At 35.0% G+C, this 23490-nt stretch overlaps 1 protein-coding gene across 2 annotated transcripts in view; it reads left to right on the top strand.

Annotated features, from left to right (window-relative positions):
- LOC101890934 (low-density lipoprotein receptor-related protein 2) overlaps window positions 1-23490 on the top strand; it is a 481392-nt gene that overhangs the window by 40257 nt on the left and 417645 nt on the right. The window lies entirely within an intron of this gene.

Genomic DNA, 23490 nt, shown 5'->3' with positions numbered 1-23490 from the left:
TATCATATTTAATTGGGGTCCGTTATGAAATGGACAATATTGGGCCCTTCCATCGGATCCTTCTCTAAAGTTAAATAATCATAACAGAAGTCAACATATATTTACATAATCGAACATTGACAGAGGTTATACATCTATGGACAAAACCGGCCGATACTTGCTAACTTAAAATTTGTGTGTGATAATCTTGGACATTTAGGAAATTAAAATTCAATCGATAACTTGATATGATTTTTTTGAAGCTGTTAATTTTGAAGAAGTGACACACTTCGAGAAAATGAGCAATGTATTTACAAAAAAGAAAAACAATGTATGAGTTATACTTGTTAACGCCTTGTTAACGCCTCTGCTCTCCCTATCCTTTATCTAGTGCCATTAAAAATTTGCCAAAGAAAAATTACTTTCAACATCTGCTAAGCGTATAAATTTTCTAATTTTTCATGGCACCAATATCACCAAGTAGGGACAAATTAAAGTTGTAGCTCAAATTTAAACTTGTTTTCAGGACAAATTACTCTGGCAAGAATTTCATGGAGATTCTTATAACAATACCAAAAAGAAAACTTGCCGGTCTTCTTTTGTTATCCTTTTGTCTCCCTTTGTTTCTTAGATTTTTTGATGTTTGGAGCTGCTCGAAGAACTTTGAATTTAATTTCAAATGAACATCAAGTGTCATTTAAAAAGTTATAATCTGCTCAAGTACAAGAATAATGAGAGTAGTAGTAGTAGTAGCCCAGCATCATGGACGCATGGACCGGCAGCTAACTAACTAACGAACAAACATAGACAATTATGTAATCAAAGTTTCAAAGCGTTTCTTTGCTGTTCTTTGTTAGCCGAACAATGAATGGATGAGAGTAATTTTTTATTGTTTCCAATTTTTTTGTTGCGGAAGTCGTTCTTTGGTCATCTGTGAGTTTTGTGGGTGGGCGGATGGGTGGCTGGGTGGGTGTGTCTGAGTGCTCAGGAAGGAAAATGGCAATATGTTGTCTTTGCCTTGAACAGTCATAGAAACCCAATTTCAAAGACTTTAATTAACAAAGGCATGATGTAGGAACTGTGAGCATAGGGCCTGGTTTCTTTTTTTTTTCTCTGGGTAAACTTACACAACTCAAAACGAACAAGAAACTCAAGATGATGATGATGAGGACTATAACAACAACAAAATGATAACACAAAAGTGCAATGATGATGAAGTGAGTGAGTGGTGGTCTAGAATATGAAAGAAAAAGTTTTGGCCACAACCAACAAAAGCAACAACACCAACACCAAAGAGAGCCTCATAAAAAACGCCCAGTGGAAACAAAAGAAATACGTGCCGGCTGCCAAACATCAAATTGTGTTGGCACCCACTTTCTCAACTGCAACAGAACATTAATGGCCATTATGGCAGATGAGATCTGCCAATCTTCCGGTATATGTATATTGTTTGAAATGCCAACAAATTTCTTGATGCAGCCCTCCCAGATAAGGCTGCAGATGCTCATACATGTTGAGAGGCATAATGAAAAAAAAGAAGGCAAAAACAAGTAAAAAAGTAAAAGTAAAAAGGCCGGGCCGAACTTTCAATACCCTCCACCATTTGGAACGAATTTGGCAATTCTATAAAATCCGCTCAAAATTTTGTTAAAATCTCAAAACTACCGAATGTAGCTGTAATATTAGGGTATATACGACGACATGGACCTGTATACGTAACTTCTGTCATAAGCCATTACAATATTCAAATGCGAAACTTAAAAAAAAATCGGTGAAAAAATTTGCTAAACTCAACAAAATACCGAATATCGGGAGGTACCTTTATATGAGGGCTATACGAAGACGTGGACCTGCACAAACAATTTTCTGTCATAGGCTGTAGTATCCATTACGAACATCAAATACTAAATTTAAAACAATTCTGGTGAATAATGCCGTTAAAATTATCAAAATACCGAATATCGGGAGGTACCGTTATATGGGGGCTATAGGAAGTCGTGGACGTGCACAAACAATTTTCTGTCATAGGCTGTAGTATCCATTACGAACCTTAAATACCAAATTTGAAAGAATTCCGTTGAATAATGTCGGCAAAATCATCAAATTACCGAATATCGGGAGGTACCGTTATATGGGAGCTTTACGAAGACGTGGACCTGCACAGACAATTCCCTGTTGTAGGCTGTAGTATCCATTACGAATTTCAAATACCAATTTTGAAACAATTCCGGTGAATAATGTCGCTAAAATCATCAAAATACCGAATATCGGGAGGTACCTTTATATGAGGGCTATACGAAGACGTGGACCTGCACAGACAATTTTCTGTCATAGGCTGTGGTATCCATTACGAACTTCAAATACCAAATTTGAAAGAATTCCGTTGAATAATGTCGACAAAATCATCAAATTACCGAATATCGGGAGGTACCGTTATATGGGAGCTATACGAAGACGTGGACCTGCACAGACAATTCCCTGTTGTAGGCTGTAGTATCCATTACGAATTTCAAATACCAAATTTGAAACAATTCCGGTGAATAATGTCGCTAAAATCATCAAAATACCGAATATCGGGAGGTACCTTTATATGAGGGCTATACGAAGACGTGGACCTGCACAGACAATTTTCTGTCATAGGCTGTGGTATCCATTACGAACTTCAAATACCAAATTTGAAAGAATTCCGTGGAATAATGTCGGCAAAATCATCAAATTACCGAATATCGGGAGGTACCGTTATATGGGGGTTATACCAAAACGTGGACCTACATAGCCCATTTTCAATACCAAAAGTCCTGCAGATATAGTATACTTTTGAGTAAAATTTTATCAATCTACTTCAATTTGTTCGGAAGCTAGAGTGATTTCCTCAGGGGGACGGGCACCGCTAAATCGACCTAAAATTTTATGCTGATCAAGAATATATATATACTTTGTGGGGTCTAAAATGTCTATTTCGAGGTGTTACAAGCGGAATGACAAACTTAATACATCGTCCATACTATGGTGGAGGGTATAAAAATAAAGAAGAACAGCAAAAAATTACAAAACTCTTTAAAAACAGATTTGCATTGAAAGCAGTCGATAAAATAGACTCCAGCTGGAAGGGTTCTTGTGGCTGTTATGTTTGAAGGAGTTGTTGAAACAAACAGAAAAAACCGCACACTCACACAACAACATGCTTACATAGACACCTACAAAAGGCCCCATGCATCCCAACAGGAACATTAGCAGCCACACAATATAGAAAGGCCACAATTGTATCCTGTACTCGATGGAATTATGCCAGAAGGCAAAAAACTAAGGGGAAATTCCTCTACAAATACTCACACACACACACACACAAGGATCACAAGGATTTAGGGCCCGAAGTGAAGTTGAAATTGGAAAGAAATCCTTTTGCTAAAGAAAACCTCAATTTACAAAACATGCATTCCAGCAAATACTTCAAAAAAAATGTTGCCTGCCTGCGTGTCAATCAGCCAGCTTGAAGTAAGTGAAGGACATAACTCTTTTCATTTGACCATAATTTCTGGCAGGAGTAGGTCCCTTCTTCCTCTCCCCACCCCACCTCTCTTCTGTTCTGTTGAAAGTTAACGATGCCATTCGTTGAGCCCATGCATGATGATGATTGTAATGATCACATAAACAAACATTCATGGCATGTCTGTCCGTCTGTCTGTCACAAATGTCACAGGGGATTTGTAATAGAAATTTCTAACGAAAGATGAAACAACAACAACTGCAATTCCCCATATCCCAATGCTGTTAACAGCAATGGCAATGATGTTGGCAACATCGCAACAAACAAACAAACCAAACAAAAAACAAAAACAAGAATTCTGCAAAGAAAAAATCCTTTATTTTTTCGTTTTTGTCGTTGTTGTTGTTGGCACAACATAAGTGTTACATTCATGGCGGTGGAGAATTGTGCCAACTTCTAGACCTAATTGCAACAAAACAACAACTAAAACAACTCGTTTGTCAGATTAGTGGACGAATGTTTTGGGAGAGGATCCAATCCACATGACAGGCATACTATCGACGACTAGTGGAAGTTTTTTCCTGTTCTTCTTCTTCCTACTCCTATGAATTTTTTGACGGACCCACAATTGTTGCTAGTCTTTGACCCTGTTATGTGTCAGTGATGAGGATTACTGCAATGCAATGGGGGAGGGGATTAAATGAGTGGGGGGGGGAATTGAAAAATAAAAATATTTAAGAGTATAATTTTGTTGGAAATGGGGCACAATCTGAGGTACTCTCTTACAACCCTGATGTGAATTTAGAGAATATGGCTGCAATAAGGAAAGGGCGAATTAATTACACAAATTATTGTTTTGTAGTTTCCCTAAAATTGAGCGATCATCTTTCAGAAAATTCGCAAAATTCTTAAATCTAAAATTCTTTCCGGTAAATAAAGTACCTAAAAGAGGTAACGTTTTATTAGGGCTATACGCAAACGTGGACCGACATGGGCCTTTTATGAACATAACCTGCCTATTGGCAAAATGCACATGTATGCAAAATTTTAGCCTATTATCGGAATTCCTTCGAAAGATAGCGGACATAGCTAAATTACCCTCGAATTTTACGCAGACATGTATTTCGAGAACATACAAACGGAACGACAAATTATGGTACATAAACCATAATTTTTTCGCCAGAACTTGTATAATTAAAAATATTGGAATATGTGAAATTTGAAGAGAAACAGATAGGGAGATAAAAAACGGCAACCAACTTCAGACTGCTGACAATTCTAAGCCACCCGTCCGACAGCTGTTAAAAGTATTCCAATAAGAGCTTATTATATTGTTTACAAGCGTACAAAAGCATTTTGGTGAGAATATTCGAGACAAAAAGTTATTCGTGATGGAATTCAAGCGTGATAGTGTGATTTCTTTAAAGAAATCACAAAGAGCTAAAGAGTTGCTTCGCTTGGCCGAAAGTGTTGAACTGCCGAATTTGGTTTTCTCCGCACCGATGAAAAAACATTCGTTGTCCAGCAGTTTGTAAACAAACAAAATGATCGTCTTTACTTTCCTGAAAATGTGCACTTCCGTTGGCCACCAGAACTCAAGCGCCGGCAATGGGGATGGTGTGGGGCCGCCATAAAACTCGATGGTCGCTCTCCGCTCATATTAATCGAAGTTCCTCTCTTCATTTCCAGCGCACAATAGCCACAAAATCTCCGGATACCAATCCGTTGGACTATTGTGTCTGGAGTATTTTCGAAAGCAAGGTTGACACTAAATAAGTAAAAAAAACTTTAAGTTCGGCTGGGCCGAACTTTTTATAGGCTCCACCTTAGGGTAATGGAAACATTAGAACCAATTATGGCTCACAAACACCAATTTGTAGACATATTCGTGGGAAAATGTAGCATAAGCCATCAAAATACCGAATATCGGGATGTACCGTTATGTGGGGCTATACAAAAACGTGGACCTATACATACAATGCTTCGCCAAGGGAGATAAAACCCATTGGGACCCACAAATACCAATTTGTAGTCAAATCCGCGAAGAGGTGTGGCAAAAATCATGAAAATTCCGAATATCGGGAGCTACTTTTATATGGGGGCTATACCAAAACGTAGACCTATACATATAATGCTTCGCCAATGGAGTTAGAACCCATTATGACCCACAAATACTAATTTTTAGAAAAATCCGTTAAGAGATGTGGCAAAAATCATCAAAATGCCGAATATCTAAAGGTACCGTTATATGTGGCTAAACCAAAACGTGGACCTATGCTTGCGATGTTTCGCCACCGGAGCTAGAACCCATTATGACCAACAAATACCAATTTTTAGACAAATCCATGAAAAAATGTGATAAAAACTATCAAAATACCAAATATCGGGAGATACCGTTATATGTGAGCTATACCAAAACGTAGACCTATACATGCAAGATTTCGCCACCGGCGAACTAGAACCCATTATGACAAACAAATACCAATTTATAGACAAATCCATGAAAAAATAATACCGATTATGGGGAGTTGCCGTTATATGGGGACTATACCAAAACGTGGACCGATATATCTCATTTTCAATACCAACCATCCTAGACACAATACAAATTGTTCTGCTAAATTTTGACGCTCTACGTCAAATAATGTGGCCTGTATCGTACTTTCAACAGACAGAGGGGGGAAATCATTTAATCGTATGAGTATATATACTCTATGGGATCTACGACGAATATTTAGGGATGTTACAAACGGAATGACAAAGTTAATATACCCTCCTTTCCAAGTTGGAGGGTATAAAAATACCAAAGTGTCGATCACCTCAAGCAAGCGCTTCGCCGGGAATGGGCCAAAATACCACAGAGCAACATTCGGGCAGCGTGTGAGGGTTTCATTGGCCGTTTAAAGACCATAACTCATGCCAAAGGTGACCAATTCCAACAAATCTAAACTAAATTCTAAAAGTTGATGCTATTTCCGACATTTTCTGCTTTCATTCAATAAAGTGTAAAAAAAAACAAGTAGGCAAAGGCTGTAGTCGTGCGGTCCATGTGATACCCTAGAACATGTTAGAAGCACCCTTATGTCCAAATCCATTTTTTAAGATTTCGCTTTAGAAATTATGTCATGGAGGACTGCCCAGATGTTACCCTTAGCATTTTGGCCAGGGACATTTTCCCAATATTTACGCACTTCGTCGTGCTGTTAGTTATTGTGCTCCATTTTACAGCTAAATATAATCCAATGGTCATCCAAAATGCTAGAATTCTTCAGTGTCCTTCTTCAGTGAACACCTCAATATGTTGCGATCATCTCTTGTAAGTAATGTTAGTATTTTTTCACACAAAAGTATTAGTCCTTTCTATCCGCTGTCCTAACTCTAACTTCATGCGAGTTTTCATGTCTTTTGGTTACTATTTGTGACCTTTATAACGGAACAAAATCAGGAACATTTTTAGTTGTTGGTCCATTTCAACCCTTAAATATATTGAGGGCATATTTGAAAACAATAGACCTAGCCCTTCTGAGCTTAACCCTACCCTTGTGAAAATTTTCGTGAGGATCGGACTATAAATGCAATCTGTAAAAATTAACCCCAAACTGTGTTGTAGGTTGAAAAAATATTGCAAAATATACACTTCAATCATCTCCAGAAGAAATAGGGTTCTATTCTGATCTTCACCCCACCTCAATTTTCAATTTCGTGAGGATCGGGCCATAATTGCGACCTGTAGAGTGATTACGAATTAACATGGATAGACGGACGGACGGACATATATAGCTAGATCGACTCAGCTCGGCGAGATAGGAAGATCCATATATACTTTCCTATGTGGGAATCCAATCGAAACCAATATTCGAATTTTTGGGTCAATCAAACGTATAATACCCCCAACACATAGTGTTGTAGGGTATAAAACATGTTGGATTTTTTTTTTATCTCACCCTGTATTTAGGTACATCTCATCTAAATTCCATTAATATGCTTTACAGCTTAATTTTTGCTTTATTTTATTTAAAAAAAAGGTTACATCTTCTCCATCCTCCCATACCGATGTTATATCACATTCCCATATCGTGATGTGATGTTTTTTTTATAAAAAAAATATTTTATAACTAAAGCGGATATAAAAATTATGGCCGTTGAAATAATGGCATTATAACACCGCAGAAAAAAAAATAAAAAAAAAACAACAACAGCAACTTCAGACTGCATTAACTTGAAATTATTTTAATAATTAATTTTATATTTGTTGTGGCTGTAGCTGTGGTAGTTGGTTGGCTGGTTGGTTGGTTGTCCGTTGTCTGGTTGTACGACTGTTGTTTTTTGTTGTTGTCATTTCGCTGGTTGTTTGTTCCGTATCAATTTGTGATCAGCAAACAGCATCAACGTAATAATGAGTAGAGTAATCATCAACTGCTGCTGCTGCTGCATCGTCATCATCAATATTTTCATAATTAACGACGGAACACACACGGAGTTAAACATCACGAACTATTGTTGGGGAGTAGGAATTTTTTCCACATTTTTTGATAAACAACAATTTTTTTTAACAATAAAAAAATTATTATTGCAAAATATATGTAATTTTTTCCACTCAGATATATTTGTATATAACAAAGTTATTGCAGTTTGGTTTTTTGTCATAATTTTTTTAAATTATTTTTATTTTAAGTTTTTTGTTGCAATTGCAAATAATCAAATGCTATGCGAATGCAAATTAAATACTTTACGTGACATAGTGCAATTGTTGACTGCCTTCGATATCATCAGCAGCGTGATTTTTGATGGAAAACGCCGAGTTGCTGGTAAAATTTCAATAATTTGTTCTTTGTTTATCGGCACGACAGTGGCGGCGGTGGTGGAGAAGCAGTTAACAATGCTAATTTGTTTTTTTTTTTATTAAATAGTTACGATAAAAAAAAATAGTTGTAACAAAAAAAGTACTTTAGCTGCAGATAGTGCCGTGAAGGGTTAGTTTTATTTTATAATATTTATTAAAACCAGATAAACATGTTGATATCAATGATCCGTAAATAATCGCAATTTTTTGACATGATTGGATGTAGTTTTTTTTTAAATTTTATAGAGATATGTCGGGTATTATATCACAAGCATTACGAGTGATATAATTTATGTAAAAAATTAATTTAAAATTTTTTTTATTTTAATCAGTTAGAAATAAGTTACCACCATGCTATGCAAGGGAGATTTGAAAGTTACTTAGTATGACATATAAGAAGTAATGCCCGACCAAGCATATTACCACTCGTCTTTATATACCCTCCACCACTCGTTTTTATACCCTCCACCTTGGAAAGGAGGGTATATTAAGTTTGTCATTCCGTTTGTAATATCCCTAAATATTCGTTGTAGACCCCATAATGCATATATCTTCATAATCAGCATAAAATCCTAAGTCCGTCTGTCTGACCGTCCGTCTGTTAAAATCGCGATACAGGCCACATTATGTTACGTAGAGCGTCAAAATTTATCAAAACTATTTGTATTGTATCTAGGATCGTTGGTATTGATAAAAATGAGATATATCCGTCCATGATTTGGTATAGCCCCCATATAACGGTACCTCCCGATATTTGGTATTTTGATGATTTTTGCCACATTCTTTCATGAATTTGTCTAAAAATTGGTATTTGCTGGCCTTAATGGGTTCTAGCTCCGGTGGCGAAATATTGCATATATTAGTCTACGCTTTGGTATAGCCCCCATATAATGGTACCTCCCGATATTTGGTATTTTGATGATATTTGCCACACTTTTTCACAGATTTGTCTGAAAATTGGTATTTGTAGGTCGCAATGGATCCTAGTTCGCATGGCGAAACATTGCATGTATAGGTCCTCGCTTTGGTATAGCCCCCATACAATACATTTTTGCCACATTTTTTCATGGATTTGTCTGAGAATTGGTATTTGTAGGTCATAATAGGTTCTAGCTCCGTTGCCGAAACATTGTATGTATAGGCCCACGTTTTTGTATTGCCCTATATAGCGGTAGCTCCCGATATTCGATATTTTGATGATTTTTCCACATTTTCCTACGAATATGTCTAAAAATTGGTATTTGTGGGTTATAATTGGTTCAAATGTTTCCATTACCCTAAGATGGAGCGGCCGAACTTATTTTTTTTTTTTACTTGTTATACCTTCAGCCATATGGCTATAGAGAGAGAGAGAGAGAGAGTATATCATTTGACAATGCCAAAACGTGCCTTAAGTCTCTTCGGACCAAATCCATTTCCGGACATTTGGAGTTGATCTAGCAATGTCCGTCCGTCTGTCTGTCTCTCTGGCTGGTACGCACAACAACTCTCAAAGGTAGTATTCGATTTTATCCAAACTTGGTACATCATTATATTATTATCAAACTTAGATCGAGTTCGGAGATGGGCAATATCGATCCATTCCTTCCAAATCCAAAATTAAAAAAAAATATTTTACTGCACAGAAAGAGAAATGATAATCCGATTTTGTTTCAGCTTTGTAAATTCTAATATGTGCATCAGTGCTAGGTCAGGTGCGGAAATTGACAATATCGGTCCACTCTATCCACTACCTCCCCCACAAAGGGTCAACATTTTGGATAATTGTAACTCTTATAAAATGTGATATAAGGGACCGATTGTCTTCAAATTACACAAATCACAATGTTTTTATGAACCCAAGGCCTGGTGTAAAGATGGAATATATCGCTTCACTCCTTCTGGTACCTCCCGTACAAAATGTCAATATTTGCAAAAAAATATTTTTTGCACAGAAAGAGAAAGGATAATCCGATTTTGCTCCAACTTTGCATATCCTAATATTCCTATCAGTGCTAGGCCAGGTGCGGAAATTGACAATATCGGCTCACTCTATCCAGTACCTACCCCACAAAGGGTCAACATTTTGAATAATTATAGCTCTTATAAAATGTGATATAAGAGGCCACATCGAAATATTTTTATCAACTCAAGCTCTGGTGTTAAGATGGATATATCGGTTCACTTCTTCTTGTACCTCCCCCATAAAGGGCTAATATTTTGAATATACATGAAGGCCATAGAACACGAAATTAACATCCGATTCCATTTAGATTTGGTATATCTCAATATTTCCATCAATACAAGATCTGCTGTGAAGATGGGATATATCGGTCCATTCCTTCAGGTACCTCTCTCACAAATTGTCAACTAAATAACACGAAAAGTAACATCAGATTTTATTCAGACTTGACACATTTTAATATCTCCATAAACACAAGATATGTTGTAAAGATGGTAGAGATCGGACCATTCCTTCTGGCACCTCCCCCAATAAGAGTCAAAGTTTTGAATACCCATGAAGCTCTTAAACCGCGAAATTTACGTCCAATTCCATTCAGACTTGGGACATCTCAATATATCCATAAGCACAAGTTTTGTTATAAAGATGATAGTGATCTGACCATTTCTTCTGGTACCTTTCCCACAAAGGGTCAAAGTTTTAAATTACCAAAAACGATTATGAAATCGAAAATAGGCATCCGGTTCTCTTCATATTGCACACATCCCATTATTTCTACTAACACAAGACGTGCTGTGAAGATGGAATATATCGGTCTACTCCTTCTGGTACCTCCCCCCGAAGGGTCAAAGTTTTGAACTACCATGAAGCTTATAAAACGCGAAATTAATATCCAATTCCATTCAGACTTGGCACATCGCAATATCTCCTTATGTTATAAAGATGGTAGAGGTCGGAGCACTCCTTCTGGTACCTCCCCCACAAAAGATCAAAGTTATGAATAACATAAAAACGTTTATAAAATCCGATCCACTTACGGCCTATCGAAGCAACTCTTTAACTCTTTTGAATCTTCTGTTGCGGTGTAAGTTCTTACACTTTTTGAAATTTCAATGGCTTTACCCCGAGCTCATTTTTAATATGTGCCGAATGGAATATTGCGGCGATATGTTCAGCTCACGAGCCATTTTTTTTCTGTGAAATACTCACCCAAATGCTTTTGTACGCTTATAAACAATATAATGGGCAGTCAGTGGAATAATTTTAAAAGCTGTCGCACGAGTGGCTTAGAAATGACAGCAGTCTGAAGTTTTTTACAGTTTTTTCATCTCACCCTGTATATGTTCAATTTTCTTGTAATTGTGGCCAAATCAAATTTTTTTTTTATCTGTATTGGATAAAGTATGAAAATAGATTTCTTCGGTCGACTATAACTGATACCTCACTCACATTTTAACATTTTCTAAAAATATCACATATCTCATATAAAGTGAAGGAAGTAGTCGATATATTTCAAATATATCATATTTGTTTAGGCCCGATATGAAATGGCCAATATTGGTCCATTCCTTCGGAACCTACTCCATAGAGGGTCAAAAATTTGAATAATCATAACAGAAGTCATAATATATTTAAATAATCGAACATTGGCTGAGGGTATACACCTGTCGGCAAAATCGATAGATACCTTTGGACTTGTTATTGGAATATGTTTAAAGGGAGTTCAAATATCGACTGTAGTACAAATATCGTATTTTTATGAATTCACCAATTCCATTTAAAACCTTATAAGAACAATTAGGATTATTTTTATATATAATTGAGTACTGCCTTATTAAAGCGTAGATCACATGTTTATGATTCTATTTGTTTGTTTCTCTTTCGAGAAGAGCTTAAACATCCAAAAAATAGTTTTTTGCTTAAACTCCATTAAATCCATTAAATAAATATCGTTCGTATTATTCATTGTTTCTTCGACATCTTTAAAAATTCCCCATCTCGATGATTTCATTACCCATCAAACGAGTTAAAATTTTTTTCTCTCTTTTTTTGCTTCCACATAATTCATATTTCCTAGAAATAATACCCACACACTTTTAATACCAGAGAGCGCATCACATCTGCTTCAAGTGTTTATTTAACACCTAAAAAGCAATTAACATTTCTAGTTTTATTTTTTAATTTTTTTTTGTGCTTTTGTGAGGATTGATTGTGGTTTTTTGTTTGCCATTGTTGCTGTTGTTTTACGCCTTTGTGCCAAATGTTGTTGATTTTTTGTTAGCACAGATTTATGAAAACAATTAGTCTATTGGGCTTTTGTCGATTTTTCTTCCTAATTGTAAACAGAAGTTTATGTTCCGTGGAGAATTAGAAAACATTAAAAAAAGTAGTTGATTTGTTATTTTAAAAAATATTAAAATAACTAGTAAAAATGCAAAAATGTTTTGCTAAGGCGAATTTAGAATTTCCTCCACCATTTGGAATAAATTTGAAATTTTTCAAAGAAAAAAAAAAAATAATAACAATAATAATAATAATAATAATAATAATAATAATAATAATAATAATAATAATAATAATAATAATAATAATAATAATAATAATAATAATAATAATAATAACAATTATAATATTAATAATAATAATAATAATAATAATAATAATAATAATAATAATAATAATTAGAATAATAATAATAATTATATAATATTATTATTATTGTTATTATTATTATTATAATTATATAATATTATTATTATTATTGTTATTATTATTATTATTATTATTATTATTATTATTATTATTATTATTATTATTATTATTATTATTATTATTATTATTATTATTATTATTATTATTATTATTATTATTATTATTATTATTATTATTATTATTATTATTATTATTATTATTATTATTATTATTATTATTATTATTATTATTATTATTATTATTATTATTATTATTAAAAATCTCGTTAAGAATTATTCTAATACTGTAAAAATATCGAATATGGGGAGTTTTCGTTATATTCGGATCTACACGAAGACGTAGACCTAATTAGACAATTTTCTGTTGAGGGCTGTAGTACTCATTACGAACTTTAAATACAAAATTTGAAACAATTTCGGTGAATAATACTTTAGAAATCATCAGAATGCCGAATAAAAGGAGGTACCATTGTATAAGGGCTATACGAAGACCTTGTCCTGCTTAGACAATTTTCAGTCAGAGGCTGTGGTATCCCTTACGAACTTTCAGTACGAAATTCGATAGAATTCTGGTGAACAATATCGCTAAATTCATCAAAATACCGAATATCGGGAGGTACAGTTATATGTGCGCTATACCTAAGCGTAGACCTACATAGCCTATTTCCAATACCAAAAGTCTTGAAGACCAAACATACATGTGAGTAAGATTTTACCAACTTACTTCAATTCGTTCAAAAGCTAGAGTGATTTCTACAGACGAACGGACATCGTTAAATCGACATGGAATTTTATTAGATATTTTCGGAAGCAAAATTTTTAAAATATTGATAAGATCGATGCTGTCGGTTAAGTTGTACAATCCGTACTACTTCAGGATTGCCGCCATCCTAATGACTGTTGAATTGGTTTAGTTTTCGTTTCAGGGTGATTATCGCAAAATGAAAAAGAGGTTTTTTATACCCTACAACGCTATGTGTTGGGGGTATTATAAGTTTGATTGGTGCAAGAATTATGTAACACCTCGAAATATTGGTTTCCCACATAGGAAAGTATATATGGATCTTCTTATTTCGCCGATCTCAGTCGATCTATCTATGTATGTCCGTCCGTCTGTCCACGTTAATTTGTAATCACTCTACAGATCGCAATTATGGCCTGATCTTCACGAAATTTAGAATGGAGGTGAGGCTAGAACCATAATAGAACCCTATTGCTTTTGGAGATGATCGCACTATGTTTAGGGGACCAAAAACTGAGAAAATTCCTGATTTTGCAGTTGCTCTACAGGTCGCAATTATATACCAATCGACACGGAAGTCAGCACCGGGCTAGAGCTTAGGGCTGGGCAGAAGCCTTTCAATTTTCATGAACATCGAGTAATATTTACTGGGATTGGATTATATTTAGCTGGAAAATGGGCCACAACAACCAACAGCACGATGGAGTGCCTAAATATTAGGAAAATGTACCTGGTCCAAATGCTAAGGGCAATATCTGAGCAGTGCTCCGTGACATAATTTTAAAAGCGAAATCTTCCAAAATAGATGTGGACATAAGGGGGGCTTCTAACATATTGTCGTATTGTAGGGTATCATATGGTCGGCCCCGCACGTCTATAGCCTTTGTTTACTAGTTTACTTGTTTAGATTTATTCCTTTAAAAAACTTTAGGTTTTGAAAAACAAAGGTTATCAATATATTCGATGTGTTTGATTGTAACGCTGTATTCGATTGTTTTTCACCTCTATTTTTAATGTATATTTTAATATGGGAGACTTGTGAAAAAAAAAAATAATTTTACCCGAGAACCTTTATGCTTCAAACTAGCAATTGATTAAATCCAACGATTCGAATTGCATATTCGTTTTGTTTAGTGTACAAATACTAATTGTTTGTTGTTTATTCAAAAAAAAAAAAAAAAAGCTGAGACATGACTCTTACTTTAGCAAATAATAAAAACCAGTTTCAATTATATTTTTTGTAGAACTTATTTAATGATCAAGAGAATTTTTAAATTTATTGACTTTTGTTTTTATTTTTTCCAGGTAAGATGAAATTCTTGGAAGCAAAATGATACTCCAGCAATAGCAATAAATAAATGACAAGGTAAAATATTTTTTTTTGACTCATATCGAGCTTATTTTTACCCTCATCATAAAATGATATAATACTAATTATGGTAAAATTGTGTCTGATGCCTTCAAACCACCAACTATTGATATTAGAAAGAAGGATACATGTCCTTCTTGGAATATTTCCAACTAGAAACATTTCGCTCCTCTACTTTTATATTAGCATAGTGTATACTTCTAGTTCTTCCCATTCCTTCTGCCATCACACACAGATAAAGAAATTACAATTTTATTTTTTCAACATATTATCTTGAATCCTGCTTTTTAAAGTACTTCCTTACAATATGCACATCCCTGTCCATATTCTGCAATTTATAATAATTATCAAAAAATAAACACAATTCTATAATGTTACTGACACATGTTTAATTTTTTTTTGGCAAATTATTCTATTGGCCACAAAAATAAAAAATCAGGCAAAAAACCCAAGAACAAAACCAAATCATTTGTAACACTAACAAAGCAATCAGATTTTGGAAATGACACAAATGACAGAAATACAATTTTAAATATTTGCATAGCAATGTCATAAAAACAAAGAATATCTAAGCCACAGGAAAATATGCTTTCGAAGGAAATTATTTGAACTAAAAAGAAAAAACAAGTATCAAATATCATTTAGAAGACATGATGATACACCGAATGCAAATAAAACCCTTAAAAAACTACAACAAAACATTTAAACTAATGTCGGAAACAAGATAAGAATCCCATTAGTAACAATTGTGGCAATTTTTGTTTGGAAGAAAAAAAAAAGAATCGTAATTGTTGTGTAGAACCATTGCCAATGTCTTGTTTTGTGGTTGGGACAGGTTGCACACAAAGATAAATATAAATATTTATGTGAAGAGATTTTTTTTAAACACCATTGGCATATTATTATCATATATGCCAAAATTCAGGTCATTTGAACTGATATTGGCTATTTGGTGCACAATTAAACCGAAATCGGTTGAGGATATATAGAGGAGATACATACAAATCTGAACCGATCTTGACAGAATTTGATACTCTCATTTCAGAGCTGTATCTCTTATCTGGTACCAAATATCATTGTTGTAGGTAATATGCATTTTACCCCTATGAGGGACTTAAAACCCCAAATCAGATGAAACATATGTATGGGTGCTATAGCTATATCTGAACCGATTTTCACTAATTTTAATAGGGTTCGTCCTTGGGCCAAATAAATATTGTTTGGAAAATTTCATCTCAATCGGATAATAAATGCGGCCTGCATTTTGTTCACAAACATATATGGACAGATAGACGGACGTAGTAACAACAAACAAATGCTCAAAGACATAATACCCTTACCACTATATATGTGGTGTAGGTTATAAAAACCTAACTACCTAAATTGGGATAGAAATTAATTATACTATACCTTTGACTTTCAGATCAAGTTTTCTATCTAAAGAAGAATACCTTGTTCAGGACTGTATCAGATATTATAAAAATGGAAAACTTTAAATGTATATATCAGCTTTAGAAGTCCTAAAAGTCCTTTAGAAGGTCTCCTATATCCTGTGGGACTTCTATGAATCTGATATGAAGGGTATTTAAGTGGTGACCTAAAGGAGATCTGTTTTCAACAAAAGTCCTATACTCCTATAAAATACTTGTTGAGGACATTTTTCCACAAGACCTGTTGAAAAATTCTTTTCTTATAGAGACATGTACGATGTGTTCAGGCTATGGCCGGACTGTAACACGATTTCATCTTCTCAAGAAAATCGGAAGAGGTTAGGTTATAAAAACAGCGGAAGCTAGATCAGACATAAAAGTGTAAATTGGGATAAAAATGAATTATAGCACATCTTTGACTTTCAGATCAAGTTTTCTATCTAAAGAAGAAGACCTTGTTCAGGACTGTGTCAGATATTATAAAATTGGAAAACCTTAAATGTATATATCAGCTTTAGAAGTCCTCAAAGTCCTTTAGAAGGTCTCCTATATCCTGTGGGACTTCTATGAATCTGATATGAAGGCTATTTAACTGGTGACCTGAAAGAGATCTACTTTCAACGAAAGCCCTATACTCCTATAGAATACTTGTTGAGGCCATTTTTCCACAAGACCTGTTAAAAACTTATTTTCTTATAGAGACATATACGACATGTTCAAGCTATGGCCGAACTGTAACACGATTTCACCTTCTCAAGAAAATCTGAAATGGACTTGTAATGGGTTTCCTATTTATAGGACAACTTTTTGATCTCTCATATATCAAAGGGACCTGTATAACGCAGAATTTAGCAGTCCTCTATCTGTAGGAAGCTTGTAGGGGTCTCCCATTTATACAGGACCCGTAGGAGAACCCTTATCTATATAATACATCTACGATGTCCCCTACCTACATGTGATCTTGTATTAATCTTTAATCTATAAAAGGGCTGTAGGAGGTATCCTATCTATATACGATATCTGGGCGATATTCCTTCCAAGGAGGGCCTGTATGGGATCATTTATATATAAGACCAATGGAAAATCTCCTACTTATAGAAGGTCTTCTGAATTCAAATGGTCGTAAATTAGTGTTTCTATTTGTAGGTGACAAGAAGGAGGTCTCCGTTTATGAAAGGTCCTATAGAAGTTTTTCCACCGGTAGGATACTTGTAGGATCTTTCATTTAGAGAAGATCTATAGATGATTTACTATCTCACAGATGACCTGTATTTTGTCTTCTATATACTAGTCTCTTCGAAGGTCAAAAGACTATGGAATATCTGTAGGAATCCTGTAGAAATCCTCCTATCTAGATATTCCTTCCAAGGAAGGCCTGTATGGGGTCAATTATATATAAGACCAATGGGAAATCTCCTACTTATAGAAGGTCTTCTGGATTTCGTATATGAAAGGTCCTATAGAAGTTTTGCCACTCGTAGGATACTTGTAGGATCTTTCATTAGGGAAGACAGGTCTTTTGAGCTCAAAGGGTCTTAAATGAGTGTTTCAATTTCTAGGTAACCAAAAGAGCTTCACATTTAGGAAAGGTCCTGCAGATTAATATAAGAACTTTCATTTGTTATCTTTCAGATGACGTGTATGTTTTCTTCTATATATAAGACTCTTCAAAGATCTGAAGACTATAGACGACCTGTAGGAATCCTGTAGAAAGCCTCCTATCTATCTACACAACCTTTTATGGATATCCAATTTACACGACACCTGTTTGATATCTTTTACCTAAAAAAGTGGTTTGAATTGGAGTTCTTCGTAACCCAGATCTGCTATCTGGAAAAGGCTACAGGAGCTGTAATGCCTATAGAAGGATCTTTTCTCTCAAGGAGAAACCTATAAATGGTCTCTTATCTATAGAAGATCTAGGGCCAAAATTTAAAAAGTCCTTTTTTACAAAAATTAAAATCGAATGAGAGAATATTGATGCCTACATACTGAAGGTAAAAGCTATTCAGAGTACTATCTTATCTCTTTGCATAATACTCTTTTAAAAGCTCTACTACCTCCAGAATATCCTTTGAAATATATCCTTCAGGAAGTATTTTTTCATTTAAAACTGAAACTAAATTTGAATAGGTCCTATTTCCAGTTGAACAATTTATTTCCACTTGAATTTTCTATGTCCATTAAAACTCATTAATTCCCCATCCAGCTTGGCCAAGTGCAAAGAAATCAGATTGCCCATCATATCCTCTCACATGGCCTTGCTGAAACAGGTAGATTTTTTCACCCAAAAATGTTAATCTGCTGATTTTTGTTGTTAGAATTTAACACTTGTTTATCTCTTCCCAAAAATACAACAACGAAAAAGAAACAAGTTATGCTGGTACAATCTGAGCAGAACATCCCTTTTATGGCTATAGAACATTGTCATAAACCAAAGTAGGAGTTACAGTTAAATGAGGATATCTTTTACACAAACACACCGAGAAAGCGTTTTAAGTACTTGTAAGTGTTTAGAAGGACTTAATCTATGTGCTACGTATGTATTTGTGTGTGAGTTTGAGTTTTTTAAGTACAGAAAGTGTGAAATTTCGTACGAGAATATATACATACATACAAATATGAGTTTTCTCTAGCACCTGAAAATGAGTTGTACAATTTGAGTATGTGTAAATTTGTTATGACCAGGAAATAACTAGGTGTTTTATTTTTGGTAATGAGAGACACTGTGTGATTAGGTAAGGAGAGAGAGAGATAGAGAGAGAGGTGCTGGAGAGGAGTCTAAGTAACCTGCAATCAAATTAAAACGACAATTGCGAAACGACTCTCCAAAAACAGGTAGAATTTTTATTCACTTAGACGTCGCTGTATGCCCCTGGGCCATACAACGAACATCGAACAGAATAGAATGTTGCCTTGTAATTGTTGTGTGATGTTGTAATATCATAATCATTGTTCTTGTGGTAGTGTTGTATCTGATATTGCCATTAGCAATTCTCTTCTCCAAAAATTACATTGATTCCTTCGAGTGTGTGTGTGTGTGCGTGAGAAGACAAAAGATTCTCTACGTCTAGTATAAGAAATATTCTTTGTAATCCTTTTAGATATTTATAGGAGTTTGTTCGGCGGATGCTGCTATTAGTTGAGGTAGTTGGTATGTGTGTGTTCTGTGTGAGGCAAGGTATAAATGTATTGTATTCTAGGGTATTTGAAGTAATTATATTTTGAGTTATTTAGTGTTTCAAAGAGAAAATTGAACAAAGGAAAACATTTTTCGGGGGGAAAGGTGGATATGTATTTCCCATACTGACCATACTATTAGTACACAACCGCGAAACATGGCTAAGCATTTGGGAATATTTAGTAAAAGGTACCGACAATTAATCAAAAGTCTGCATGTAACATCTCTGATCATAATTTGTATATCCTTAAACGTACGGCTACAGAGGGTATATATAATTTGATACGGCCAAAACGCGCCTCATCGAAATAACGGCGTTACACCTTAGGTCCCTTTGGACCAAATCCGTTTCAGGACACTTGTAGTTGATGTAGAGGTGTGTGTCCATCCGTCGGTCAATATGACTGGCTGGCTGGTGCGCACGATATACCTCGAAGGAAATATCCGATTTGGTCCAAACTTGGTACATCGTTATATTTTTGTCAAACTTTGATCGAGTTCGGCGGCAGCCAATATCGGTTCACTACTTCTGGTACCTCAATCCCACAAAAGGTCAAAAAGGATTAATCGATTTTCTGCAAACTTTGCAAATCCCAATATTTTTATTAGTGCCAAGTATAGTGGAAAAAGGACAATATCGCCTCACTCCATCAAGTTCTCCACCACGGGTCAAAATTAAGAATATTTATATATCTTATAAAATGTGCAATAAGTGTCGGATAATCTTCAATTATTTCACATCTCAATATTTCTACAAACACAAGATCTGGTTTGAAGATGCAATATATGGGTCTACTCCTTTTTTAAATATTTTGCAAATATTGAATGGACCCAAAAGGAATGGGCCGATATATCCCATCTTCACAGCACATGTGTTAGTAGAAATAATGGGATGTGTGAAATATGAAGAGAACCGGATGCTTATTTCGGATTTCATAATCGTTTTGGTTATTTAAAACTTTGACCGTTTTGTGGGGGAGGTAGCAGAAGGAATTGTCCGATGTTTACCATTTTTGTAACAGTTTTAGTGTTGATGGAAATATTAAGATATGCCAAGTCTGAATGGAATCGGATGCTAATTTCGCCTTTTATAAGTTTCATGGATATTTAAAATTTTGACCCATTGTGGGGAGGTACCAAATCATGGGATAAAAATATTGGACTTTTACATCCCATTTTATAAAGGTTTAATTATTCAAAATCTTGACCCTTTCTGGGAGAGGTACTTGATGGAGTAGGCCGATACTGTCCATTTTCGCACCTGACGTAGCACTGACGCAAATATTAGGATTTGCGAAGTTGGAGCCACATCGGATTATTCTTTCTCTTTCTGTGCGGTAAAACAATATTTTTTTTTTTTTTGGAAAATTTCGACCTTTTGTGTGGGAGGTACCAGAAGGAGTGGACCGATATTGCAAAACTCCGAACTCGATCTATGTTTAATAATAATACAGGGTTGCATAATACATATTCGACGGACCCATCTGGCAACGCCATAACTTTTGACAGAGATGTCACATCGCTTAATGACATACCGCGTTTGAAGCGTCAGTCCAAGCAGATTTTTACCATGAACCAATAAAAGCCACGCGAGCGCTCTGAAATTTACATTCAACAGAAAAGTCAATTGTGAAAACTCAACGTGCTTTTAAAACATTAAAAAATGTGAGAAGTGCGCCTTCTAAGAACACCATTAAGCGTTTATACGAAAAATTTTCGACTGGTAAGGCTCTTTCTAATCCGAAGAGGCCATATAAAAGTCGACCAAGGTGATCGGCCGAGAATATCGCTGCCGTACGAGCCAGTGTTGAGAGGTCCCCAAGAACATCCCAAAAACGCCGTTCTCAACAGTTGGGCATGGCTCGGTCCCTTTTACAACGGATTATTCGCATTGATTTGCATTTGTTCCCGTACAAAATTTAATTGACGCAAAGAATGTTGCCTGCGGACGAGCCTCGTCGATTGGAATGGGCCCAAATGTCCGTCGAATATGGGCAACCCTGTATTACATTGTATCAAGTTTGGACCAAATTGGATTCTGACTCATACAGACGGACACAGCTAGATCGTTTCCAAATGTTCTGAAACGGATTTGGTCCAAAGGAACATAAGGTCTAAAACCGTTATTTCGATGAGCACATTTTGGCTATATCAAATGATATATACCCTATCTAACCATATGGCTGATGGTATAAAAATGTATTATAAGGATTAAAAAAAAATTCCAAGGAATATTTCAGTTTGTTTAAGGACTATCAGGGTTAGGATATTTAAGAACAATATTTTTTTCTCGCACCTGTAGTTTCTCTGTAGTTCAATCGTGGGTTTTAATATAATTTTTTCGAAAGTTTTTTTTTCTTTAAGAAGATTTGTACCATAATCGATATCCTACCAGAAGTCTTCCTTCTATAGTCGATCTGCTGAAGATTTTTTTGAACACATTTTACCTATAAGTATGTGCAGGAGATCCATAGTATATCTGGGGGATATCCTTCATTTATAAAAGATCTCTTCGAGTTATTTGATATATAGGATAAGGTCTTCCACTTAAAAGAACGTTTAGGTATTTTCAATCAAGGAGAAACATGTATGAGTTATTCTGCCAATAGACCACCTCAAGTATGCCCTATACCTAACAATTCGCGATGCGTGTACGCCCATTTTGTAGAAAAATATCTAATGTGCAATAATAAATCACCGATTGTCAAATTTGCCACCAAACATTATTATTTATGGTCTTTTAAGGCATTCCCTTTCTCCATTTGGGTTTCCTTTGACAAAATATAAATGAAGAAAAATTACAAAAGGAACAAAACTTTTTTTTCCTGAATTGCTAACATTTGACACATGTCATCAACAACAACAACAACAAAAAGTAGCAACAAACGCAATACATTTTTATTAACCAAAAATTCCGCAACTTTAACCAAAAACAAAACTTGTGACATTACAATTTTTTTCTTCCTGTTGGCTCATTCTTATTCAACAAAACATACATTTAAGATAAGGCACGGTAGGGAGAGAGAGAGAGGAGAGAGGCTCGTGAAGGGAAAACTCGTGCTTGGAAAACAGCTGCACTCCGTAAAAAAAACTCTCAAAAAGTGGCAAACAAAAATATTTTGTATTCCAAACAATTGCAAAATGTGAACAATGAGTGCAACATATTGTTTAGAAAGGGAGAAAGTTTTTAAATATTGTTGCGACACGGGTTGGATGGTTGGGTGGGATGGTTGCCTTCGCTTTGGTTCTACTCTATTTGCCAAGTTGACTTCCAAATCTTGTGCGTAATACTATGCATTGATAGAATCCATGTGGGACTCTATGCTTGACATTGGCTGGGGATCGAGATGTTATATTGAGTTGCGCAAAAAACAAACCATGGCGAAATGAAAAACGAAACTTTTTCCAGCCCCCCCCTCCATATTTTTGCCAACAAACTTTTCTCCGTTTTTGGCAAATGTTTTGCAATATCAAAGTTAGTTGTGTTATCACTTCTTGTTATTTGGAAATGCTAAGAGTTGTCAATTTGTTTTGGTAAAAAGTTTGTGGGGGGAGTGGGTATTTTCTGTTCCGCAATGATGGCATTGAGAGAAATGGGTGTATTTGGAGTTGGTGAGTTTAATTAAAATTACATGTCTCGTAATGATTGTGAAAATTTGCCGTTTAGAATCGAAATTTGAGGGGGGAGGGGTAAATCGGATGAAAATGTAGGATAATTAAAAAGAAAATACTTTGATATTTAAAAAATGCAAAGATTTAGGATATAAAAGCAAATACTTTCGAATTAAAGTCCATACATACATGCA

Source organism: Musca domestica, unplaced genomic scaffold, assembly GCF_030504385.1.
Source record: "Musca domestica strain aabys unplaced genomic scaffold, Musca_domestica.polishedcontigs.V.1.1 18, whole genome shotgun sequence".
NCBI lineage: Eukaryota > Metazoa > Arthropoda > Insecta > Diptera > Muscidae > Musca > Musca domestica.
The sequence above is the reverse complement of the archived record's forward strand: the minus strand, read 5'-3'. Positions and strand labels throughout refer to the sequence as shown.